Source organism: Pinus tabuliformis, chromosome 3_1 (genome assembly GCF_031772625.1).
Source record: "Pinus tabuliformis cultivar Carrire ecotype Pingquan chromosome 3_1, CPIR1, whole genome shotgun sequence".
Taxonomy (NCBI): Eukaryota; Viridiplantae; Streptophyta; class Pinopsida; order Pinales; family Pinaceae; genus Pinus; species Pinus tabuliformis.
In genome coordinates, this window is record NC_142301.1 from 651836928 (window position 1) to 651864057 (window position 27130).

Genomic DNA, 27130 nt, shown 5'->3' on the forward strand with positions numbered 1-27130 from the left:
TGAATTGAAAAGTATGCTTTGTTGTATTATTAGCAATACATTTGATTATTTATAATTATCTCCATATTGGGACCACACATCAGTCAACTTTTTCTCATAAAATTGTCTTGTTCTCCATGCTTCCAATTTTGTTTGCAAATAACAATGAGACTTGTCCCATGCATATTTAAAGTACTCTATATCAATATTTGACTTTTCAAGTACTTTTCGGATGTACTTGTCATTGACATTAATGTCCATATTGTGACATCATAATTTTTTAAGCAACATTTTAATATTTATGGCCCTTAAAAAATAAGACCTACCACCAAACTATCAATCTAGTTCTCTTTGAATATGAAAATTGTGTTCATCTTTGGTGTATGATTTGAAGAATACTCCTTCCATTTCAAATATCAACATCTTTTGACTTCTAGTAATGCCCATCTGCATCTGCACTGCAACCACATGTATGATATTAAAATATCTACACTTCATTGCTTAAGGACATAAACACCTACCAAATTAAAAATGATGTTAATATTTATTATGAATTGTTTCCATTTATATGCAAAGGGAATTAATTTTACGAGTTAATAGTAATCAAAAATACAGATACAATGGCCCCATTAAAATGAACAAACTAATGATATGTTTAATTTATATATACAACCTAGTACCTTTATTTAATTTGTATGAAATACAATTCCTCTAAGAAAGCGTTGACCCACCATTAAAATCATTGATTTTAATACTTATGAGGATTTCTTTAATTGCAATTGAAAAATATAATTACAACGGTCTAGTGCAAGTAAACAAACTAATTATATGTTAACTTTCACATACAATATAATACAATTTTTAAATTTCAAACCTAATTAATTATATGCTAATTTCTAGAGTCTCTACCTTAGTTGCTTTTGGTGCTTCTTTTAGTACAAATTGTATGTTTATTGTTGGTGCTACGTAGAACCTAATATAGTTTTTCAACTTATATGGAATAAAAAAAATTATAAGAATGCAATGGGTCATCCTTCACATTACTAATTTCTAAGAGGAATAATGATAACTTAAACCACGATTGAAACAAATAATTGTAATGATCTAATTCAAACAAATAGACCGATTATCTATTAATTTTTACATATAATGTAATCCATTGTAAAAATTTCTATAGCATGGGAAATTTTGATATGAAAAAATTAAATGACCATTCAAATCAATAATTGTTATCAATACAATATCTCACCAAAAATAAATAAAATAGAAATATTTTATTTTTAGTAATGACAAACCAAATCAACAATTATTTTATTAGTGTTGTGAAATAAAAGCAATAATTCATGATGTCATATATATAATAGCATGAAATAGACATCGCTCATCTTAAGGTACTTCTAAATGTAATTCGTGGCTATGTATTCGGTCTTGGTGGTGCTTATAACATCTGACTTACGTTTCCTGCTCATCCATGATATCGAAGCAGAACCCAAAAAGAACCAACACTGAGAAGTGCTCTAATGATCCTCCACACTGGGTGCCCAGTTAGCATTCGAATAATCATGCAGCGTCATATTTCCAACAGTTTATCTCAATCCATGAGAGATTGTGCCCCAAAGATATCTTAGAAGATTCTTGGCACCAATCCAGTGAGGCTCAACCAAATATGAGCTCACCATGCTAATTGCAAAACATATATCCGAACAGAAGTTCACCAAGAACATCAATGCAAATGAGTTTATGGAACTCAGAACCATTTCCCAAATCTGGTCCGGCGTCACCACCATATAACTTCTGAAAGTTAAGATCCTCGAGGTAGTCACGGGCTTGCAGTTTACCATTCCATATCCGGAATCCAACTCCCTCTTACTTCTGCAAGTGAGAGGGTCTGCACCTGTCAGAAATAGGTTGTTCTCAGAAGGCACCGGTATGAGAGGTCTATCATCCATAACCTTCAAACAATGGTTTGGATCGCCTTCACTCTCAGTGAATCTCAGCTTCATCTGATAGCTATCAATCCTCTCATATCAAACCTGGGGTGATTTGCTTCAAGCCATAGAAGGCTTTCTTCCACCTACACACATGAGATTCCTGGTCATGAATCTCAAACCTCCTCGAGTTGTTCCAAACCTATGGACCTGCTACATGAGGGAAATGGTCCACTTGTGAGATTTTCCTTCGGTACATCTCAGACATGTACCTTCATGCTCCTTTTGAATTCAAGGATCCCTGTCATCATTTGACTCATAGACCTCTGGTGTTATGTGTCAACTGACATGGTCCCCAATGGACTTTCTGCAATTTGATAGAAATTGCCAACCCTGAACCCACGAGTAAAAGCATCCTTGAAAATTCTATTTTCAAACACATACCTTTCCATCGATGAATGCCACGCAGAAACCTTGCACTTACATTGCCAAAATGGACACCGGGTTCTTCTTGCGATCAGGTACATAAAAGAAATTATGTAAATGAATCGAGTTACCCTCATTCAATTGAGGGGTAACACCCTTTCCGGGATAGGCGACATCAGCTCCAAGTATAATCCCATGAATGTTTCCATCTATACCAAATTAGAGAGAGAGCAACCTTCTATCCGATGGAGTGCCTTGAAGCACCACAATCAATAAGCTAGATTCCCAAAGAATCTGAAGGAGAGGGCCAATACAAGATAACACTTCTTTATCTTATCATAAACAACATTTGATTCTTCATACCTGGGGTTCCTTGGTTTCTCTAAAGAGTCGGTTGTGTCCTGTCATTCCTTTGATCATTGAAGATGTCCCAGGAATGATTGTTATCATCATCAAGTGATGTGTCTCTGCCAGTCGAACACTCCTTTGCATAATGGTCGAACTTATTTCAACCAAGGCATCTACCTTTCCTTCCACCCTTATATTCGGACTTCCCATTGAAGCGATCTTCAGGTAGGCCATCAGAAACTTCCGCTGCGCCATTTTGATAATATTCTTTGCTTCGACTTCACCCTTGGTGAATTAGAAGAGGGATGAGGAATCCATTGATCATTTTGTCATTTCCTAGCTATCTTTGGTGGTTGCTCTTTCACTCTTGCTTGGGCTTTGTCTTCATCTCAGCTCTAATACCATGTTAAGTTTTGGGTATGTTCTATTCTAGAGCAATTTATTTCAATTTTCACAGTTAGCTCAATATTTTTTCCAAATTAGCAATCACATCAGCATTAAAGTAAACTACAGATAGAACATAAATATAAATCGCAGAAGACAAGCCAAGACAAGAGGACACAAGATGTGGCGCTAGCCAGGGACAAACCCCAATGTGGGGAAACCCTTGATCAATTCTTCTTATATGTTCTTCAATAGTTCAGCAGAGAGAGAGAGACAGAGAGATAGTACATATACAACTAAAGTCAACACTTTGACTTATCTAAATGAGAGCATAGATCATCTCTAAGAAGACGATGCATGAGATCAGTTGAAGACATACTGCTTCCACTGATTCTCCAAAGTGACTCCTTCACCTATCATTGTGTTGCATCTCGTCATCATGTTGCACCTCGCCGTGTTGCACCATGTTGCACCTCACCGTGTTGCACCATGCTGCACCCATCATCACAATGCTGGACCTCATGACTGCTGCACTTAATGTTGTATTATTGTCCCATGTGTCATAGTTGAACCATGTTGTCCATGTTTGTTGTCCCATTGCTTGCTTGTTGTCCCTTGCATGCTTGGTGTACTTGTTGCTAAGTACCATACAGTGGTCCCAATGTTAGTTTGATGTCCCTTACATGTTGATGTACCATTGCATGCTTGGTGTACTTGTTGCTAAATACCATACAGTTGTCCCAATGTTAGTTTGTTGTCCCTTGCATGCTTCTGTACCATTGCATGCTTGGTGTACTTGCTACTAAGTACCATACAACTGTCCCAATGTTAGTTTGTTGTCCCTTGCATGCTATTGTACCAATGTGCTACCTGCAGCACCATGAACTTGCTACATCATATTGTTGCACCTCACCATTGTGTTGCCCCTCATTATGCTATGATACACTTCGTCACTATAACCATCATGCTGCAGCATTCATCATCATGTTGCTGCAATATATCATCATCATGTTGCTTCAATGTATCATCATCATTGTTTTGGGGCTTTTCTATTTGCTGCATTGCTGGACTGGTTAGGGCATTCTAACAACAGTCCTAACAACCTTCAAAATGTGACCAGAATAGCCCTCCACAACTGCATCTGCCTTTCTAATAGGGGAGGAAAGCCTTGGTTGCAATGCTCGGTTGTTCCAACCCCTATTCCATCCTTCGGCCTCCTCTTATCTATTGTGGCTTGCTACAGCAAGTTGTCCCTTAGTTGCGGCAGCCCTTCTAGGGGATATTCCTTCACCTAACCACCCCAAAACAATCCCCCTGCCTCCCAACCTCAAGATGTGGGTTGCGGCCTTCTTCAACAGCTCCTCGGCCTCCTGGAATATCCTCCTAACTCCTCATTGTTCTCTTCTAGACTTTTTGCGGCTAGGGTAGATCCATACCACCCTTAGGGCAGCGTATAGGCTTCTTCATAGGCTACGTTAGGGCTTCTCCATAGGGCAGCGTATAGGCTACGTTAGGACTTCTCCATAGGGCAGCGTTAGGGCTTCTCCATAGGGCAGTGTTATTCCTTAGGATCTCTCCTCCTACTAAAACCCAAAGACAAGTAGAGAGGAAGAGATTCCAAGTGTGTGTAGAAATGACTTGAAGGCCACATCGATTTATACTAAAACGTTGGGCACAAGTGGGGTTTATTTGGTTGTTCGTTGATCTTGACGAATTGTCCCATAACACAAATAAATTCAGATCTCCATGAATACTTATCAGAATCGGATGATCTTTAGATCAAACCTACACCTCTCGATGAGAGAGATCCAAGAAAAATATCAACTGCCATTAATAAGATGACCCACGTGGAGTTTAGCCCTAGTTTCCAATTTTAACAGCATAAAAACAAACACATAGAAACATTATAGGGTGAAATAAATCTAGCATGTGTTAGAATTACGTTCAGCAAAAATACAAACACGTTTCCAATGACAATATTGCAAAGAAAATTAAATGTATCACATGCTAGATTTATTTTTAGTTCAGACAAAAGCACATTGCCAATAACAACATTAGAAGGGGAAAGAAATTTAAGCATTACAAGAAAGAAAGAACGAATTCAAAACAAAAACAAAACAAAACAAAAAACAAAAAAAAACTCATATCAACATTGGTAGGTGAAAGAAATCTAACATGTGCTAGAAAGTAATAACAACATTAGAAGGGGAAAGAAATTTAAGCATAAGAAAAAAAAAGAAAACTCATATCAACATTGGTAGGTGAAAGAAATGCTAGATTTACTTCTAGCACAAACACAAATATGTTGTCAACAACAACATTACAGCAAGGTAAAAGAAACTCTAGCACATGTTATATTTCCTTCTAGCACAAACATAAGTAAACAACATTATTGTATGGCTAAAGAAACCTAATACATGTTGGATTTACTTCTAGCACAAACACAAGCATATTACCAATAACATCATTGTAAGGAAAAAGGAATCTAGCACCCACAAGATTTTCTTCTAGCACAAACAAAAACACATTGCGAATAACATTGTAAGCTAAAAGAAATCTAATGTGTGTTATATTTCATTCTATCATAAACACAAGCACATAACAACATTGCAAGGTGTCAGAAATCTAGTATGTGTTAGATTTACTTCTATCACAAGCACAAGTATATTGTCAACAACAACACTGCAAGAAAAAAAGAAATCTATTACATGCTAAATTTCCTTCTAGCATAAACATAAACACATTGCAAAATAAAAACAATGCAAGGCATTTGATTTCCTTCTAGCATAGACAGAAACACATTGCAAAATAAAAACAATGCAAGGCATTTGATTTCCTTCTAGCACAAATAACTATATTGTCAAAAATAATATTGCATTATGAAAAAAATATAACACATACTAGATTTCCTTCTAGTACAATTTCACAAACATATTGCCAACAACAACATTACCAAACAAAACAAATCTAACACATGCTAAATTTCCTCCTATCAAAAACACAAGCACGTTGCAAATAACAACATTACAAGATGAAAGAAATATAATGCATAGTATATTTCCTTCTAATGCAAACATAATCACATAACAACATTGTAGGGTGAGGAAAATTTAGTCTGCATTATATTTACTTCTAAAACAAGCATATAAATATTTCCAATGACAACATTACAAGACAAAACAAATCTAGCAGAAGCTAGGTTTCCTTTTAGCCCAAACAAAAACATGTTAGCAATAACAACATTGCAAGGTAAAAGAAAATCTATCTAACATGTGTTAAATTTCCTGTTAGCACAAACACAAGTACATAGCAACAATGTAGAGTGAGAAATCTAGCAAGTGCTAGATTTATGTCTACCACACATACAAGCACGTTGCCAACAACAACATTATAGAGTATAAGAAATATAGCCTGTGCTAAAAAAAAATTCCAACACAAACACAAGCACATTTCAATTTGAAAGAAATCTAACGCACGTTATATTTCCTTCTAGCACAAACACAAGCACATAACAACATTGTAGGACTAAAGAAGTCTAGTGCATGCTAGATTCATTTCCATCACAAACACAAGTAGATTGCAAGCTGAAGGAAACAAAACACATGCTAGATTCCTTCTAGCCATTGTTTTAAAAAACGACCAAGTCGACTCCGACTCGGCCAAGTCAGAGCGAGCCAATGCTCGCCGGGTCAGCTCGGCGGCCGAAACGGAATGGCTAGTCGGGTTGTTATCGAGCCAGTCATTGACTCAGTCAGCTCGATAACAACTCGGTCGACTCGGTAATGACTCGGCTGGCTCGATAACAACTTGGTCGGCTAGCCTCTTTGACAAAAATCCTAAAGCACATTTGTCAAAAGTTGTTCCGCCTCCTACATATCAATGGTTGGGTTGTTCTTTATTGAATATTTATAGCCCTAAAGTAATCTATCGTTGTGAGAAAGTTTTGAAAATTACAAGGTTGAAGTATGGTTATCCTAGTGGCATGAATTAGAAAACTGAAACAATGCATTGAGCCATACAATGTTTTTAAAAAGGCAAACGTTTTGAGACTTCAGTAGGGGCAGAGAATTGGTATTATTGTTGTTGTAGTCCAGTGATTGTCCTTAGGCTGAGGCAGAAAAGAATCCTGCCAGTGGTGGCTAAGTATGAACTTTGTAATGGATAGTGCACTAGGTGCCATTTTGATATAATGGATATATTCATGAGCCTACTTTCATCATATGTTGTCTTCTCTCTATATTCTAAAGCTTTCTGTTTGGAAACATGAATGAAAATATTCAAAATTATGTTTTTTATAAAAAAAAAAAAAAATATATATATATATATATATATATATATATATATATATTTAATGTATTTTTTACAACTACCGAGTCATTGAAATCAAACCGGTTGAGTCGATACCGAGTCGGAGTCGAAGTCGGAGCTAACCCTCGATCGTTTCTGAACTGGAGTCGGAGTCGAAGTCGGAGCTAACCCTCGACGGTTTCTGAACTGGAGTCGAAGTTTTGAAAGATTGCTTCTAGCACAAGCAACCATATTTCCAAAAACATTGCATTGTGAAATAAATCTAGTGCATGCAATATTTCCTTCTAGCCCAAAGATAAGCACATCGCCAATAACAACATTGCAAGGTGAAAAAAATCAATGTGTTTTAGATTTTCTTCTAGTATAAACACATGCAGACACAAACATTGTAAGGTGAAATAATTCTAGCTCGCGTTAGATTTACTTCTAATACAAACACAACCATGTTGACAACAACAACATTACATGGCAAGGAAACCTAGCACATGCTAGATTTCTTTCTAGCACAAACACAAGCACATTACCGTATGAAAGAAATATAACTCGTGCTAGATTTCCTTCTAACACAAACACAAGAACATAACAATATTGTAGGGTTAAAGAAATATAACACACACTAAATTTACTTCTAGCACAAACTGAAACATATTGCCAATAACAATATTGCAATAAAAGAAATCTAGCGTGTGCTAAATTTCCTTCTAACACAATCACATGCAAAATTCCAATAACAACATTGCAAGGTCAAAGAATTCTAGCATATTTCCTTCTAGCACAAACAACCAAATTTCCAACCACAACATTGCATTGTGAGAGAAATCTAGTGCATGCTAAATTTCCTTATAGCTCAAACACAAGCACATAAAAACAATGTAAGTTGAAAAAAATCTAACATGTGTTATATTTACATTTAGCAAAACAAAAACACAAGCCTATTGCCAACAACAACATTATCAAGCAAAAGAAAGCTAACATATGCTAGATTTCATTCTATCATACACAAGTGTATTGCTAATAACAACATTGTAAGATGAAAGAAATCTAACGAATGTTAGATTTTCTTTAGCACAAATAAGCACATAACAACTTTAACCCTTAGTAGCTCCCACACACATACTTTTATTTGCATATTTGTTTTTTGACACCTAACACCCCTCAAGTCATTTCATGGACTTTTTTAAGAAGCCAATGCACTTTTATCATAATTATTAAGTTATATGAAACCCACTTTGTATGCACATGGGGTCTTACCCCCCATAATCTTTTCATCTTATTTGGTCTGCAGTGCTAATGTGTTTATTAGTGTGCATGAAATATCATATTTGCAACACCAGACTTTTTAGCCTCAAAACATATAAAAGCATATGCACATCGATACTCTGGTCCCAAAACATATACACATACATACACATGGGCATGATACCCCCACTAGCCTAATCTTTGCATGTACAAGTTATTTACAATTGAGGGGTTGGAATTGGGGTGTTAGAAAAATCATCCAACATAGACAAAATTTTAGAACCTAAAATACACTAGAGGATGTGTTCCACGGTTGGAACAAGGTAGTTATATTTATCTAATGCTTTATTGATATTTTTGAAATCAATGAAAATATCGATTTCTCCATTCTTATTCCTAGCAGGTACCATATTGGATACCCATAGGGAATGATGAATGATAAAAAAATATTTTTCCTCTTATATTCATTTTCATTTGTTATTATATTGTTGAATACATATCTAGGAATGTTTGTTGAATAGGATTATATATTTCTTGAATGCTATCACATCCTGAATGATTTTAGTGTCATGGGTTTTTGAATCAGTGTAATTCTACGAGAAAAAAGTCTTTATAATCCTTAAGGAAATGAAAAAATGTAGCCCTCTCAATAGGCACGTATCCAATACCTAGATTAATATTTTGTGGGTATTATTTGTTACAGAGATTTGAACCACATATTTAAGAAATAAGTTCTCACTCTTTGGTTTTGCATCTAGAGGCAATGTATTAATTTATTGATCGCAATGTCAATTTTCATCAATGGTTGATCCCCTAAAAGTATCTCCCTATGTGAGGAATTCTAAAATAGGGGCATCATCAGCAAAAAATATCTAGTTTGTAATATTGTTTGGTATAGAAGGTCTGGAAAATTGTTCATTAGAAAACATGTCCATAGAAAAGTTTCCCAATGGTATAAATATAGGAGTTGTGTTCGAAAGTTAATTTGCATTTGCATTTTGAATTTAATGTACATAATTAATATTGAATGTTTCAAAATTAGAAATAATAAACCATGCCTCATCTCTATAATTCCTAAGGTGATTAAAATACAATGAACCGAATTTCCTAAATGTTTGATAACTATTTCTAAATCCTTATTAGTTGGAGCTATTTAACATCCAAATCTATCACTTTTTTAAGGCATTGTATCAAAGCCTCATACTTAGTGACATTATTTGTGCATGGGAAATACAAGCGACAAGACATCAAATATTTGTATCCTTTAAGATCTCTACGAGTGCATCTAGACCTTGCTCATGAACTCAACTTAGAGCCATCAAAAAATAAAAACCATACATTTCAATTTACATCTAAATTTAGTAATTTTAAAAATAACTTTGTACATGTTCTTACATAATTACGCTGATAGGCGTTCTCTTTGTTGGCTTGGGGTGGGCAAACATTGTTCACCCCTGGCCAATGGGAAAGACTAAATTTCGCCCTTCTAACCAATGGAAATTTTCCATTTGTCCAAATTGCTTTCGGTATGTTTTCTCATACCTGCGTGTTTCTACAGCACTTTATGGCATCCTTCGCCCTGTTTTGAAACCTTCTACTCCTCTCTAGCAAGTTGTACCTGTTGATTTTAGGTATGTTCTATGCTGAGAGCAAATTTACTTCAATTTTCCATATTAGCTCAATAACAATTCCAGATTAGCAATCACATTTAGCATGATAGTAAAATGCACATATAACATAAACATAAATCGCAGAAAACAAGCCAAGACAAGAGGACACAAGATGTGGCGCCATCCAGGGACAAACCCCAATGTGGGGAAACCCTTGATCAATTCTTCTTATGTTCTTCAATAGTTCAACAGAGATCTTCACTAAGAATATAACACATGACGTAGTTGATTTAAACTCAAGTGAAGGCATACTACTTCAATTGATTCTCCAAGGTGATTCCATCACCATGCTGCACCCATCACAGTGTTGCACCCATCACTGTGCTGCACCCATCACTGAGTTATTCTGATCACTGTGTTGCTCCCATCACTGAGTTGCACCCATCACTATGTTGCACTCATCATACTACATACAATCATCATTGCGCTGCACCCATCATGTCGCACTTCATCATCACTATGTTGCACTATATAGCACTATGTTGCACCATTCATCATCATTATGTTGCACCATTGTCATGCTGCACTATGTTGCACCATTCATCATCATTATGCTGCACCATTCATCATCACTATGTTGCACCCATCATGCTGCACTTCATCATCACTACGCTACACCATTCATGTTGCACGATGTTGTACCATTCATGTTGCACTTTCATCAATATTGTCATGGAACAGCCTTACCTGCTTGCTATGGCTTGCAACCTAGCAAAGCAGCTAGCTACCAAGTTCTTAAATGGTAGCGATACCCTCAAACTTCTAATATAGAGACAGTTGCCCCCAACTTACCTATGCCTTAGAACAGTGGTAATTAACATTGTCGCTGCTAGGCTTCCTTTGCAACGTTAGCTGTATTTATGATAGCGAATTAAGTCTTCTTCAGGCTTGAGATTATGGCTTCTTCTAGGCCTCCTTCCTGCAACTTAGGGCAACGTATGAGTAGCATATAGAAGGCTAAGTATATGCATCCTCCTTGACTGCAGCCACAATGTTTAGGGCACTCAAGGACAATGTTAGGGTGACTGTGTATTCCCTACAATTAGGTCAGCTTATAGATTTCAATTCAGTGGATAGAGTCTCCATTATGACAGCGGGCATTAGGAGTTGTTCAGACATCAGATTAAGGCTCTCTTTTACTGCGTTTTGAGGGTCCCTTGTAACAACAAATTGTGACCAGCGGCTAGGGCATTTAGGCTTATCCTTAAGTTGAGTGTAAGCCTCTTTTATGAGGACTTACACTTCACTACCCTCCTTGACATCGTTATGTGTGCAGCTAGGGCTCAGGGCTTTAAGGCAGCGTTAAAAGCCTATCTTCATAACTGTGTTAGGCCTTCATCTCCATGCCAGCGTTAGGAGCTAGGGAATCTTCTCTTACGGCAACATATTCTCTTAGGAACTCTTCCTTCCACTAAAACCCAAACAAGTGGGCAGGAAGAGATCACAAGAGGTGTGAGTGTGTGTCTCAAATGACTTGCAAACCTCTTCTATTTATAGTAAAACGTTGAAGATAGATGGGGTAATTTGGTTGTTCGCCGACCTTGACGAATTGTCACATAACACAATTAAATTCATATCTCCATGAATACATGTTGGAATCAGATGATTTTTAGATCAATCCTACACCTCTCGACGAGAGGAATCTAGGAAAAATATAAGCTGCCATGAATAAGTAGACCCACATGTAGTTTGGCCCTAGTTGCCAATTTTAACAGTACCCTTCTCCTTGTCGTTGGTCAGTTTATCACCATTCACCATACCATACCTTCGGCATTGAATTATTGCACTGGGCATAGGGTATTAGTTGCAGGTGCCACAGAAAACAACGGAAAAAGGATTGTAACCTAATTCTTATCCAAAGGATTCAATATCAGGGTTGGTGTTTGCAATGTGGACAGTGCCAAGAACAGGGTGCTGCTTAACTGAGTGAAGTAATGGGCAATGTTGAAGCTGCCATCTATGCAACAAGGTTACGCTCTTTTTTGGATTTTCTAGCTCCTTTTTTATGCATTCCAGAGTTTACAGCTCTATCATGTTTGCAACTTTTACCTAACGAAGCGTGGATGTGTAAGAATTGTACAACATTGAAAGACCTAAGTTCCTCTTCTCCCCATTGGTTACCTCTGTCTTCACTATTCTAGAGCTCTGACGCAGGCACCAAGCATAAGGTTAAGATTTTTTTCATCATAGGCCTTGGATTCCCAATTTTCCATTACTCTTTTTGAGAATTGCGATTGATAGGTTTAGCAATCTCAGTTTTTGGGTATCTAGGTACTCAACAAACTATTGATTTACTGTGTGAAAAGGAAGTGGGTCTAATCAAGCACGTCTTCTACAGGATAGAATTTGGGAGGGTTTTCATCGGATTTGGGCACCTGCGGTTGTTTGGCATGCTGGGGAAAATTGCCTCGTTCTTTTCCTTAAGGGCCCAAATACCTCTTTTGTGATAAATTTTCGATTGTTTAGCATGCTGGGAAAAACTGCCCCCGTTCTTTTCCTTGAGGGCCCAAATAACCCTTTTGTGATACATTTTCGATCTGAAAAAATGACCTACTCCCCTTATCAGTTCTTTGTTTCTTGAAACCCTCTGCTTCCCATGGTAATCTCTCCTTCTGCTGCTGCAGCAATCTCTTCCTCTAATATCAGCTACAAAAAGCGGCTTACTATGAAATGCTACAATTTTACTACTAGTGTTCGGGATTTAAAAAAGGTTTGGTGCACCTAGTTTGGTAATAAAAACATGTGTAGAAAGTAGTGCTTTTTCTTTATACGCCAAGTTTGGTCCCTTGGATCCTAATATAACATGCATTGAGTTTCAAACGACCTTGCCTCCAAAGAAAAAAGAAGACCAAAGAGTCTTAGATGTTGAAGCCCTAAAGGCCTTATAATTTGTTCCTGAGATGAAGCAGTGTTTGGCTGCGAGGTTTAGTTTGAGATTAGGAATGAGGCCACATGGTGTAAGTTTCCTAGGCAGCGTGAATACAATATACCCCACTACTAAATTTTCAGCATATAGACAGGTAAATATACAAATAATGCAAATCTAAATTGTGTCACAGCTTTCCTTCCTGCTGTGAGTCAATTGCATTAAAAGATGCCTTGGTTTCAGCAAATAAATGACATCTTTTCAAGTGCATGTAGCACAAACAGCTGGCTATAGAATTTCCAAGCCTTTCTAGTGTAAAAGTGATGGTTATGTTCTGAACTTAGAATACGCGTGTAAACAAAGATAGAAACCCAAATCTAAAGCCCTATGGCCAACATACAAGTATAGACATGAATACTGTTATGTAGATGCAAACCAATTCTTTTAAGCATTTTGTAAAATAGTTTTCATTCAAACACATAACAACTTAAGAGTTATAAATTTTGAGTCATAATTAAAAGAGGATTGTTATTTCCAGGCATTAAGAAAAATTCACAAATGTTTACTTTGCATCTATAGTCATCATCAAAAGAATAAACCAACTTTGTTGTGCATGTACAAGAAAATTCATTCAGAAATTTCATAAAAATTTAAGTCTCTTGTCCAGCCAATTAGGGCCAGTTTGTACTGGTTAGGTACCAGTCTAGTCAGCAGGCTGGTTCAAAACCATGCCCAGTCCAATGGGGCGACTTGACCAGTTCTGATTCTGACAGGACCTACATATGAAAAAGCATTCAAACAATTGCATTGCTTTCTGATGTTGAATAATGAGACCCTAGTGCCTGTTTCCACTCAGACAAACCACTAGAACACTTGCATGATAAAGATAGGATAAACACCCAGGGGGTTCTATAAAAAATTCTCCAGACCTAAAGCTAAATTACTGGCACTTTTTATTGTCTGAGACTGAGAAAGGGAAGCAAAAACACAGACTGAAATTTCAAATTGTAAACAATGAAAAAACATGGAAAGTTTTACTTCCTAAGAAAGGGAAGCAAAAACACACTGAAATTTCAAATTGTAAACAATGAAAAAACATGGAAAGTTTTACTTCTACTGTCACTTCAGTGATCAATAAATAGCCTCCTCCGGTCTCTTAAGAAGACCCTCAAGTCTGTCCAAGACTTGTTAGTGATTGTCCTGCCATATCTCTCAACATGGCTCTCAAAGGAAGAGAGTGCAATATTGATATGGAAATATGCATGGGTAATGAAATTTCTTGAAATAAAGATGCACATTCAGCAACCAGAAGCATCGGAACCCACAATGGAAAGCTCACATATAGGGCAGATATTTCCTTGTATGACTGGAACAAAGCATGTTGTACAATATGGACAGGACACAATCCTTCTGATTGACCATGGTATATAGGTGTAAAATTTGCTGCACCACCAACAAAAGGATTTCTGAAGTCAAAATCATAATTCAATTTTTTGGCATCCTGCAGCTGCCTTTCGCATGCCTGCAGAACTTCTTGTACCTTTGTTGAATGGTTTGCAGGGGTTCACTTTCCAATAGTCATCAAGCAAAGTTAGCTGTTGTACTAAAGCTCCATCCCTTATAACAAACAACCATGGTATTCAGCAAATCCAACCTCAAATGGAATTTTTGAAGGTTGCTATGACTAAAATAAACTGCAAGCTCTTTCTGTTGAACAGTATCATCCTTAACTTCCTTTCTCTTGCGCTGCAGCTAAAGACCCAGAACACAACTGCAAGCTCACATATAGCACATAGATTTCCCTTTATGATTGGAATAAAGTGTGGTGTACAATGTGGACAGGACACATACTTCTTACCATGGTATAGAGGTGTAAAAGTTGCTCCAAAAACAACAAAAGGATTTCTGAAGTCATAATTCAGTGTTTTTAGCATCCTGCAATTGCCTCCAACATGCCTACAGAACTTGCTGGGCCTTTGTTGCATGGTTTGCAGCGAGCTCATTTGCCAGCAGTTATCAAGCCAAGTTAGTGGCCCTGTGGAGTTCCGTGCAGGGGGGGTGACGGCGTGAACTTGCTACAGCAAGGTGGCTGAGGACTAAAGGAGTAGGCCAAGGCTTTGAAGTCTGCTACAGGAGGACTGAAAGCAGACCATGGCCTACAGGATGTAGCTGAAGAACTGCTTGATGGGCAGATTGCTGATTGAGTGTACAGGGGGCATGCCAGGAGGACTGCCAAGTCACTAGGAGCAGTCCAAGGTGTCCAAGGAGTTGGTTGTTGGAGCTGCTAAAGGAACAACAATTGTTGCATGTTGGGACTTCAGTTTATACAGAGCTAACAGCTGTAAGTATTGTCTCGTATTTAGCATTTTGTGCAGGGATTGTAAAGGGCCATTATCCCTAGTGAATAGAAAAGAAATTATCACTAGTGTTTTATTTCCAACTGGAATGATGATATGGTGAACACTGAAGACCTTGTTGTTGTAGTTAAATGTACTGAAAAACCAAGCTTTTATGTTTTCGAAAACTTGAATTTCCCTAGCAAACACCTATGGTGTTCAGCAAAGCCAACCTCAAATGGACTTTTTGAATGTCGCAATGAGTAAAATAGGCTGCAAGCTCTTGTTGTTCAACAGTATGATCTTTAACTTCCTCTTGACCCCCATTTGAACACCCATAACACATTCTTTAGCAATTCCAATCAATTTCTTCAGCTTCTCAACCTCCTAAATGGAATCTACATCAATAACTGGAATTGCGTGCAAGATTGTAAGAAATAACCTTAATGCTTCACTAAACTTCCCACCTGCTGTGGCTTTGTAAGCTAACTTCCCATCTGTTGTGGCTTTGTAAGCTAGTCTAAGTTTCTCATCTAATTGAAAAAGCTTAAATACCAAAGCTCATGGACCTCTGACATTTGAGCTAGCAGTCTCACTCCAGCCTCCCTCTATTGCTAAGAAGACCACAGTGCAGAAACAAATGTAGGGAGGTATGTATGGCTGCCCATGTAAAGATCCAAAAACAAAGGTTTTAACTTTTAATGGAGTGAAATTCTTAATACCAAGTTGTTGACTTGAGAGCTGCATCGCCATATTAATGTTACTAGCAGCTGCATTATCACCTGCAAGAAAAGATTTTGTGTATCCATATTTGAATTACTGGCATACGTGGTGATGGCGTAACTAATGACATTATGAGTTGTACCTGCAACATTTGCAGCTTAGACATCTGTAGGGAGCTTCAAATCTTCTACATCCCATCCTACCTCATCGTCATTGTCTCCTCTCACTTCTCTATCACCGACCAATACAACCTCGCCATTTTGTTTTGCAACTCCAGAAGTGTCAAGGTCTTAACCCCTATTGGCTGCAGCTCCTTCATCCTCTTCTTCATGGACTGCACCCCCTGCATTATCCAACCCACCAGAAGTGTCAAGGTCTTAACCCCTATTGGCTGCAGCTCCTTCATCCTCTTCTTCATGGACTGCAACCCCTGTGTTATGCTACCCACCCCCAAAAAGGCCTTTGGTAACCCTCAATAACAGCCATTCATGATTGCAACAAATTGATGGAGGTACAATAAGTGATGATTTCTTTCCAGATGGCAGAGTGGGCAGATTGCCACCTAACTATTAAGTACAAGCATATCAGCAATCTCTGTAAGCCCATGAACTGCTGCACTCACATATGGGCATTGTGAAACTGACCCATAACATCATTTTATATTTATGCAACCCCCAACATCTTCAAAAACTTATCAATATTGTCCATGACAAGATACAAAATGAAAGCCTTTCAAAATTCTTTAATCTTTGGTAAGCATATTCAACAATGGCAGCATTTCCTTACCAAAGGGCCTCAGTTCCAAGTGTATACCAGTGACCTCAACATCTCTCTGTTTTGCAGAAGCAACATCAATTTGAATAGTTTCACCCTACACTGCTAAGTTAAATCATGCCTTCTCATCTTTGAAAAAGTGAAGAGCCGCTTCTGGGAGCCCTTCAGATGCAGCTAAGCAATCACTGCCTGTCCACAAATCAGTTCCTAATCATGCTCATAACATTGTCATACTTCCTTTTTATCAGTGCCAGCTTGAATATATACTCATGCATCAATCTGTATGACACGGTTATTTCCAACTCATTCATGCAATTGACAGAATTCTCAGACACCTTCAGTATACATACTTGAACATCAAGTGTTCCAATAAGACCACAGTTTCTGTTTGGAAGACAACAAAGCACAATTGTCACCCCGAGCACCACTCTTAAGTTTTAACACAAATAATCTTATGTAGAGAACAATGTACAAGCTCCTTGCTTCCAATGATGATTGCATGCTTGCTCAGCAAGGCTACATTTTCCATGTCATCTGACTAAATGTATTTAGCAAATGGAGTATGGAGGTCCCCAGATACAATCCTCTGTTGCAAACCAAGGTTGCTATCTTTTCTTCCTGTATTGTGTCACTCTTCTGTCCCAACACTATTTTCTGGCCCAAGAAGAAGGTTTTATGTTCCTGCACAGAAAATTGTATCCACAGTTACTGGACAACTAGACTTCTTGATCACCTTATTTCTGCGATTTTTATCACTTGGTTATGACTCATGTCAGTGACTGCCGATTGATTGCAAGCAAAAAAGGCAGCAGGTCCTCCAAGTCGTTGTCTTTTCTTCTTGCATTGCGTCACTTCTCCCAAGTCCCAACACTATCCTCTGGCCCAAGAATAAGTTCATATCACCCACCATCAACATCCAAACATATTAGGACAACATCCTCCATGGGGCTAAACAACAATGATCATCATCCTTGATCCAATTCATGGATCCAGCCCTACTTATCTGTATAAGTTGAGAGTATTTTTGAGTAGCAAATTGATGAGCAAACAAAAAATGGTCATTGTTGCAGTGTAGGGTGCCCTCATAAACAACAAAAGCAGATCTTTCTTTTTCTAACTTGAAAACAATCATCCCACGGTCATGCCCAACAGCAAGAAGATTCATATCAAGATGTGCTACAAGGATCTAGAAGCAATCATGGTCTCTACGAAATGTTTGGACACCTCTACAATACTTGGATACATCTCAAACTCAGATACTTTTATCTTCTAAATGTTAACAATAATGTCATGGCGTGGATGGAACATCACACGAGACATATAGTTCACATGCCCTCTTAAAAGTTAAAATATCCAACTTCCCAAGCTTGGTACCCGAGAACAAAAAACATACTAACTTTTCACAAATGAATTATCTACAAATTTTTCACGTGCCCTCCTAAAGTATTCAACTTCCCAAGCCTTGATCTCTGAGAACAAAACTAACTTTTCACAAACGAATTATCTACAAACTTTTCACATGCCCTCTTAAATTATCCAACTTGCCAGGCCTTGGTATTCGAGAACAAAACAAACTAACTTTTCACAAATGAATTACATGCAAACTGAGATGCTACTCAATAAAAAGGAGTAACAGAAGAAAAAGATAAAAGAAAAAAAAGTTAATATATCTCTAATGAAATAGATATAACTTCACCAAGCAATTGAATCTGCATGCCATTCAATCTGCTTGGTGACCATCTGCTCCTGACACAATCAATGGCAAGCTGGGATGAAAAGCAGCAGCCCAGTTCACTCCATGGTCATGACATTCCAAAACATATTTGACAACAGCATCACCCTCTCCAAAAATATCTGTGTTCATTTGTGTCAACCTTAATATCATCAGCAGACGGTTTTCCTCCTCGGAGCACAAATATCCCATACACAATCAGTCTGATCCAAGGGGCTTCAAATGAACAAATCTTCCTTAGGATGAAAAGAAACACACATTACACAAAAAATGTTGCCAGTAAGGTCAGATACAAGTTCAAGATTGCCAGTTCCATATCGTTTTTGTTTGTTCATCATTGGCACTGACAATCTAAGGATACTCATTGTGGAACTTAACTCTCCGGATATAGGCAGCGGTGCATATTGTAGTTCCATATATTGATCTTAAAGACATTCCTTGTAACATTAACAAGTAAATTGGAGTTAACAACTTTTCATAATTGTATTTTTGACTGTTATGTCAGATGACTTGCAGTTAATATCATTTACAATCGAAGGCACTACTCTTTAGATGTCCTAAATATACATGCACAATGTCTACATAAGAAGCTACATGGCTGGGAAGCTTCGCTAAACCTACCAATTCTAAAATAACTTTGTTCCTTGGATGGGAGAGGGTGGGATTTTTTCTTGCCGTTCCCCTTTGGCTAAGTGGCTGCACTATGAGAGGCATTTCTAAGCCTGCCAAAATCACCAAGGACTTGTCATCTGGCCCAATCCCTGCCCATTCAGAAGGTTTTAGACTAGGTATACCAGTTTGATTACCTTGCGACCTTTTTCCTTGCGTGTAATTTCTCACCCCACCCTCCATCCGGTAGTGACACTGAGATATTCCTCATAGCTCCAAACAACAATTGACTCTATTCCTCATAGCTCATGAAGAAGAGCTCCAAACAACAATTGATTCACAAACAGGGAAAGATAACATTTTCTTACCAACCACCCAAGCTAAACCCAATTGACACCACTACAAAACTTGCCACTAGACGTGTGTAATTTCCAGACATTTTACAATACAGAGCAATTAAAGGTAATCTCCTAGTTGATCCATGTGTATTTTGTCAAAATACATGAGGGACTCACACAACACCAATGTGTTCAAGACCCTCTCCATGTCACCAAGGTGTTAGACACCCACCATTCTAGGATATAAAAATGTATCCATTGAAACCTATATCAATCGTCCAAGATTTTCTGGAAAGTAGACTCGACGAGCTTTCCAACGAGCTATCCCACACCCAATTTGGACATCGAGAAGGCACTCAAAAGTTGATTTGAAGTCAACGCAGAGCATTTCCTTAAGGCGTTGTGCGTTTGTCCAAGAGAGGCGCTGCACGTTTCCTTCAGGGGCTGCGCACTTGACAAGCAGCGCAATTTTTCACTATTTCTTTGGTTTTTTGCTTTTCACCTATGGAATTTTAATCTTTTCACTAATGTAATCTAAAATCATGATGTAATTAAAGTGTATTTATGTTACCTAGGGTAGATACATTAGATGAAAAGCTTAAATGAGATGAATGAATCAGTTTGCTTCATACTAGGAATGTTTCAGTTTCAGGCTTTCAGCATCCTAGTCTTCAACTGTCTGCTCAACTTTTTGTGCCACTGACTCCTCCTCTCATGGAATTCGACCCCTGAGGCTAGGATTAGTTGTTTGGGGGTCTATATCATGTATTTTCTCAATCAGTGTGTGGGTTGGACTCACTTGGATGCTCAGAGCTTGATTGTACATCATTGTAAGCAGTTTGGCAAGGAGATTAATAAGATTTGCAACTATTTTTATGGGATCTCTGTGGTATGGAGTTTTAGGACAGATTCTTCTTTTGTAATCATTTGTTTATATGCTTTATGTATGCCATCATTCATTTCATTGCTTCTTATTGAATAATATCAAGTTTGATGGGTAGAATCCATTGTAACAGTGCTCTACCTTGGGAAATCATTCAATATTTCATGTTTTCTACTGTTTGATAAGGATCCATGATTGTCACATGCCCTCCTCAGCTCCTCATCAATGTTAAACACCTCACACCATTAAGCCTAAAGTGCTAAAGCCTATGCCTACCTCACCCCATAGAACACCCTACATTAATGACCTAATTTCCCAGACCTAAACTGCCCAGCTCCATCTGATCCAGCAAAACACCAACAAATTCAATCAAAACCTTTCGTGCTACTATACCTAACCTAAAATCCTTTACCTGATCCAGTCATCTTGACTGAGACCTTACAGAGAGAGCCTTCTCCCGGCCTAGTAGGGCTAGCTACTAGGCTAAGCTTGGTTTATGGTTACCTTAGAATTGCCTCCCTTCAGCCTGAGGTCAATCTAGGTGATAACAGCCATAACTGAATAACCCCATCGTGACGACTAGCCAGGATCGATGGCCTTTTCATATAAAAGCTCAACCCCTCTACCCAGTTACTCTGGCACTCGAATTTGGTCGACATTGCAAATGATCTTCCAGCCTATATACCATAAAAGGGGTTGAATCAACATACAGAACCAGTACAAACCCTAGACCAAACCCCACATGCAATGTCATGAACGATCCAAACCATTTGCCCCATATTTATGTGGTATTGTAGTGATGCGTTATTATTTCTCCTTAAGATTCTTATTTATAACAAACATTTTGAGGCATTCCCCTCCTTTATGGGGAGAATTGCTTAATGTGAATTTTATAGATGGCCTTGCTCTCACTACAAAGCTCATTCAGTCGTTTCGTGGAGGGAATGACACAATATCTTGATATCGTCACTACATCAATAGGCATCATGGTTAATCAAGAAAAGATAGAGGCCTTTATTATTTGGGTAGGAAGACTTTCTAGATTGGCTTGTCAATTAGGGGATTATTGTTTCTTAAGAGAACTTAAGGTTGGGTTCCCTCACTTGTCTTGATAGTTCCTCTTCATAGAAACTTGAGGTAAGTGAATTCAAAGAAACTCTTCAAGTTATGATCATTTATGTGTTATTTATGTTGACAATGCATATGTTGGTAATGCAATCAGCATTGGTAAGGAAAATTCTGTAGCTCTCTCAATAAAGGAAATCATTTTCCTTTTCTACAAGGAAATCCCTTTACTAGTGAGGGAAGGATATTCCTTTCCTCTAACTCAAGGAATCACCTTGCTAGTATAAAATGAAAGTCCTTTTCTTACAAAAGATTAGAGAAGTATAAATCTCAAAAATAATTAAAAATTAATTTGAAGAACGAACTTGAGAATTGGTTGAAACATGTTCTTGAGAGGAGATCCTATAAAGAAGCAAAGTATAGTTAATCATTAAAAAAGAATGACTTCTAGAGACAAAAATGATAACTACCAGTACTACAAAAAATACTTTTGGGGGGGCCATACGTTGCCTCCAAAAGTGGGAATTAGAAGCGGTTTTAGCATTAGTTGCAGTTTTTTAAACCCTCACTCACCCCACCCCCCGGCAGCCCCTAAAAGCATCACCTCTAAAAGTCAAGCCTTTTAGGAGCGATTTTTTAAGAGAGATGAATTGCCCCCAAATGTATCACTTTTCAAAGGGGGTTCCAAACTTGAAAAGTGACTTTTGGGTGCAATTTTTTAGACGCCCCCCCCCCTCCCTTCAAAGCATCACCTCTAAATGTCAAGCCTTTTAGGGAAGGTATTTGAAGAGATAGCGTTGATGGGTAGCCCAAATGGTTGGTGAAGCCCCCCTGCCAAGTCATTGGCCCTCTATTATGAGGCGTTGGTTCAGTTCTCCTTGGCTTCGCCAGGGTCAAGCCCCAAAAGTTGGGTCAATTAGGTGTGAGGGTCCTTCAGGTGGGCTAGCCTAAGGGCGTTGTGAGGACAAACAAAAAGTTCTTTTAAGAGATATGAACCAACCCCAAAAAGTGACTTTTAGGGGTGATTGCGATAGCCCTCAAAAGTCATCTTTCAAGGTTGGCTGTAAATCGCCTCCAAAAATTCACTTTTGGGGGCGATTTGAAACCCCCTTGAAAATTGACCTATGGGGGCAATTTAAAACCCCCCTCGTAGCAACCTACAAGGGCGGCTTACAACCCCCCTTATAGCAACTTATTAGGGTGGTCTAAAACCGCCTTGTAACAATGTTTGGGGATGTTGGGAGCCCCCCTCGTACTAACTTTTGGGGGAGTTAAGAGCCCCCGCCGTGGCAACTTGTGGGGGCATTAGAAGCCCCCCTTATAGTAGACTATACATACTTTCAAATTTTTAGATTGTGATAATTTCACACTGTTATGTTGGGCACGAGTGAAGAGGATCAAAAAGTTGGGTAGCTGTATCCACTTGAGGTTGGCTTACACGACGCGTCACTGAATTCATCAAATCAAGGAGAGTTTGCAAATGGCATTGAATCAGCTTTGCGCAAACCTCCATTCGAGCATACGATCATCTCTTCACATTCAATCCATAATGAAAGCACTGAAGAAAATTGATGATGTCATTGAATATAGTGTTGATCCCGATGTATTCTATGGGAATCTTAGGAGGTGTTTGGGAATGTTCTTTCTGTTGTTGTTGATTTGTGTTAAAGGACATGGAATTATCAAATCATGAAGGGGAAAAAGCTTTGCATATTGCCCAATAACAACCAAGCAAGTTGAAGGACCAATCCCTCTTAGCCTAGTCCCTTTACCTCTTTGCATTATGTTTCCTTGCCAACAAACTCCTGCGCTTTATTTCGATAGCCTTTGGTAGGGCATCACTCGTAGTAGAGTTTGTTTAATTCTCAAGGAGCTTTCTACCCTTAACACAAAGACATTTAGGTATATTGCCATATAATGAATTTTCATTTAGTATCTCGCTGTTGGTTTGGTCTCTAACTCTTTGAGTTTGTAGTCTGTTGGGTTGTTAGTGCATCTATCATATTTACCTTCCCTCCAAAGTGCATCCCTCAAGTCCAATAATTTCCCTAAAGTTCTTTCTCCTCACTCTTTCGTCCCAAGGGAGAAATGCAAGGGGTGGTCAAGGTCGTAGCCAAGGCCAGGGTTGTGGTTGTGGAAGAACTCAAGCTCAACCTCAAACCACCCGAAATCGAGGTCGTAGAAATAACAATGATTTAATCTTGAAAGCCTTATCTAACTAATGCACACCCACGGGCTCATTATATTATTTCGGGTTGGGAGAATGAATTGAAGTAACAAGCAATAGAGAATGAACTGGAGCTAAATGAATGGCAGGATCTCATCCCTGACCCCGATACCAAAGGTTGATACATACAAGTCCAGCAGACCCTTTACCTTTTCTGGATGATGGAAAATCTCTTGGCAAAAAGCTTTAACGTCCACCTTTGCAGGAATTTTGGAGTTGGCAACAAAAATACTGGAAATCCACAAGGAATTCTAGCTCATTCAACGCCATATTCAATAGCAAAACGCTCATTTAAGTCGTATTGAGAATCATATTCCCTGCCTTCCACAAACTGAATAAGGACACAATATCCCTTTTATAAAGTAATAAGGAAAAAAATGGAAATTATTTTTTATTATTAAATTGATAATTAATTGAGTTTGTCTTGAATAATTGGAAAAATTTTGTCATAATGAATTGGAACCTTGTTATTAATTCTAAACATAAACATTCTCAATATACGTGATAAAATTTCTACGGTTTTGAATTATAAATCTATTTTTTTTGCACAACCAAAAAGGTGCATCTTTCCTACATTCATGTTCATAATGATGAACTTTGTGACCTATTTAGTTGAATGTCTAAGATATTGCTCAAGCAACCTACTCCCAACAACTAACTTTACTTTGTTGATCATAACGTGATTATTTCTCATCAATTATCACTTCCCAGTTTTCTTTGGCGATTGAACATATACAAATGAAATACAAGATCATAGCAATCTCAATTTTGGATTTGAACATTTAGAACTCACTCTTTTTGTTTGTTTCTCACCAATTATTCCAAGCAATTAGATTTCTATGCTTAAGTTTTAAATATCCCATAGCTTCCATGAGAGAAAATAGATTTATGTACTGAATTTGCCTATGGATTTTGAAAATTGAAGTTGCCTCCTCTTATTAGGCAACCTAGTCATATGCTTTGTTGACCTCCAAGACAGTAATAATTCCATTAACTACTGATCACATAAATTTTGTTTCTAAACCCCATCATCTACCGCATTCTCGACGATTTTGAAAAAGTGATTCTCAAAAGGATCCCCGAGAGGCCCTCAAAATAGACCCAAAAGATCCTCCGTGCACAAAGATCAAGTTGACCTACATGAAGGGGCAAGTCGGCCTAAAGAGAGCAATTTGTACCCCTCACAAGCCTATAAATAAGAAGGAACTCAACCTCATTGTGGCTCACCAAAAGAAAGTTCGATCTTCTCAAGATAGAAGCTGGTAAAAGGACGAAAAGGAAGGCGAAGAACTAGATCTAAGTTTTTGGGCCTCTCTCTCTCGTGTTAGGGTTTCTACATTTGATGGGCAGAAGAATTTGTTGTGGAAGTGGAAGTTGCAGAAGAATTTGTTGGGCAAGTCAAAGTTGCAGAAGAGTTTGCTGGGCATATCGAAATTGCAGAAGAATGTGTTGGGCAAGTTGAAGTTCTAGAAAAATCTGGTGGGCAAGTCGAAATTGCAGAAGTTGTTGGAATCAACTTCTTGTCATTTTCCCTATTTCATGCAGTTTCATAAAAAGTCTACCCCGAGTTTTTGGCACTTCCTGGACTGTTACCCTACCCATTTATAGAAATTCATTGCTTAACATTTCCTAATTCTGAGTTCCTTCAATTCTTTGATTATTTTGATTTTGACTTATTTGGGGTATAGTGATGGGATTTTTAACTTTCACATTAACAGTAAACCCTTAAAAATAATCCAAATCCTGTTACAATCCTTCATGCTAGTTTATCATTTGGTTTCTCATTATTTTGTTGCTAAGATGGAACACTTGAAGAAAGAAACTAACAATCAATTCCTTGGTGAGGAGCATACAATGATCTCTTTGATTTCAGTGGGAACAAGTGTCAAATAATACACAAACTCCTCAACATTTTTGCTATAAGATAAGTGTTGACGAATGTACAGGAATGTATCAAAATAACTAACAGCACAGTTAAAACCTCAAATTCGTTTACAACCCTTTGGAAACAAAATGTTGTTCATAAATGCATCTGGATAACTAGCAACAGAAGGTAAAACATAATGTATTTTTGATAGCCCTCTGGATAACAAAAAGCTAAAACCTACTATATTTTTGGCAACCCTTCAAAGTTTGGACCATACTGATCCTACCAGCCATTCATGTCTTGATAACGCTCTTAAGCCACTTTGGAAATGAAACAGAAGAAACCCCTGCTAAAACTGAAAATACAAACTTAATAAAAAATTCGCAAACGCTAGTTATGGTCGTTTTATACTTGAAGGAAATTTTAGGATTATTTCAAATAGTATCATTTGAATTAGTAAAACGAGATAGGTTTCCTATAAGAAACCATCCATTTTGCATGATGTTATGTATTTTTCGTCTTAATTCCCGCAAATTTTATTATTCTCTTAAAATAGCTCCCAAGGTTCTTTAAGAAAATCATTACCCTTGCAGTCGTTCCCCGAGGTTCTTTAAGAAAATTATTTACCCTTGCAAACCCCCAAGTTCAGGGGCCGGTTGCCAAGTTATTCAATCTAATTAAAGTACCACTACAAAATGGCAGTTAAGCGACCCTATCTACTCAACGTGGAAACTTATTCTTCGTCATGAGGTTGCATACAGAACTACATTGTCATTGTCGAAGCTTAAAATAAACCAAAAAACTGCAAACCCTAAATTTATCAGACCCTGATGATTTTAGTGAGACCTCTGAAAAAAACACATGGAAAACCACAGTCTATTTCTTAATGGTTTTTTTACTTAAAAAAAAAATTTGAAGACCCAATACATCGTTCGATGACTAAAATGTATAGCCAGAAATGGCTGACTTAAGACAACTTCATTAAAATTACTGGGTATGAAACCTCAAACTAAGAAGAAAACAGATACGAACCTCGCGTCTAGAGAAATATTTTGGAGCAGAAGGATAGTGGGCAGAGTGGAGCGCATGTCTCTGAACCTATCTCGCTCCCTGTATTGATCGCACTCCCTGCAATCCTCGTAACATCTTCTATGAGGAGGGCTTCGGCCCCCCTGGGGACGTCGCTTCTGCTGCGTCTCCGGTTTCCTCCCATTTCGCCCCCTGCGGAACTGTTTGATACGAATCAAATGTGAGAGAATCTATGAACAAGTATTTAGACAGATAGCTTTGCTCTGTCGCTTGTTGTGGCTATCTAGTGGATGTATCAAATGCTTTCTTGCAAGTATTGTGACAGTCCTCGGCTTCGCAAATGAAGAGAGGGCAAAGGAATGAACGTGTGTGGGATAATGGGTTATCTCAATTCTTTAA

The 27130-nt window shown here is 38.0% G+C and overlaps 1 long non-coding RNA gene and 2 pseudogenes across 1 annotated transcript; all 3 read right to left on the bottom strand.

Moving 5' to 3' along the window:
• On the bottom strand, nt 1-27130 carry LOC149188736 (uncharacterized). The gene is made up of 2 exons (XR_016255833.1): nt 26735-27130; nt 1-437 (listed from the first exon to the last, which is right to left on the bottom strand). It is a non-coding gene; the product is annotated as an uncharacterized LOC149188736 (long non-coding RNA).
• Nucleotides 14575-16581, bottom strand: LOC149188737 (coatomer subunit alpha-3 pseudogene; annotated as a pseudogene).
• Nucleotides 14575-18845, bottom strand: LOC149188738 (coatomer subunit alpha-2 pseudogene; annotated as a pseudogene).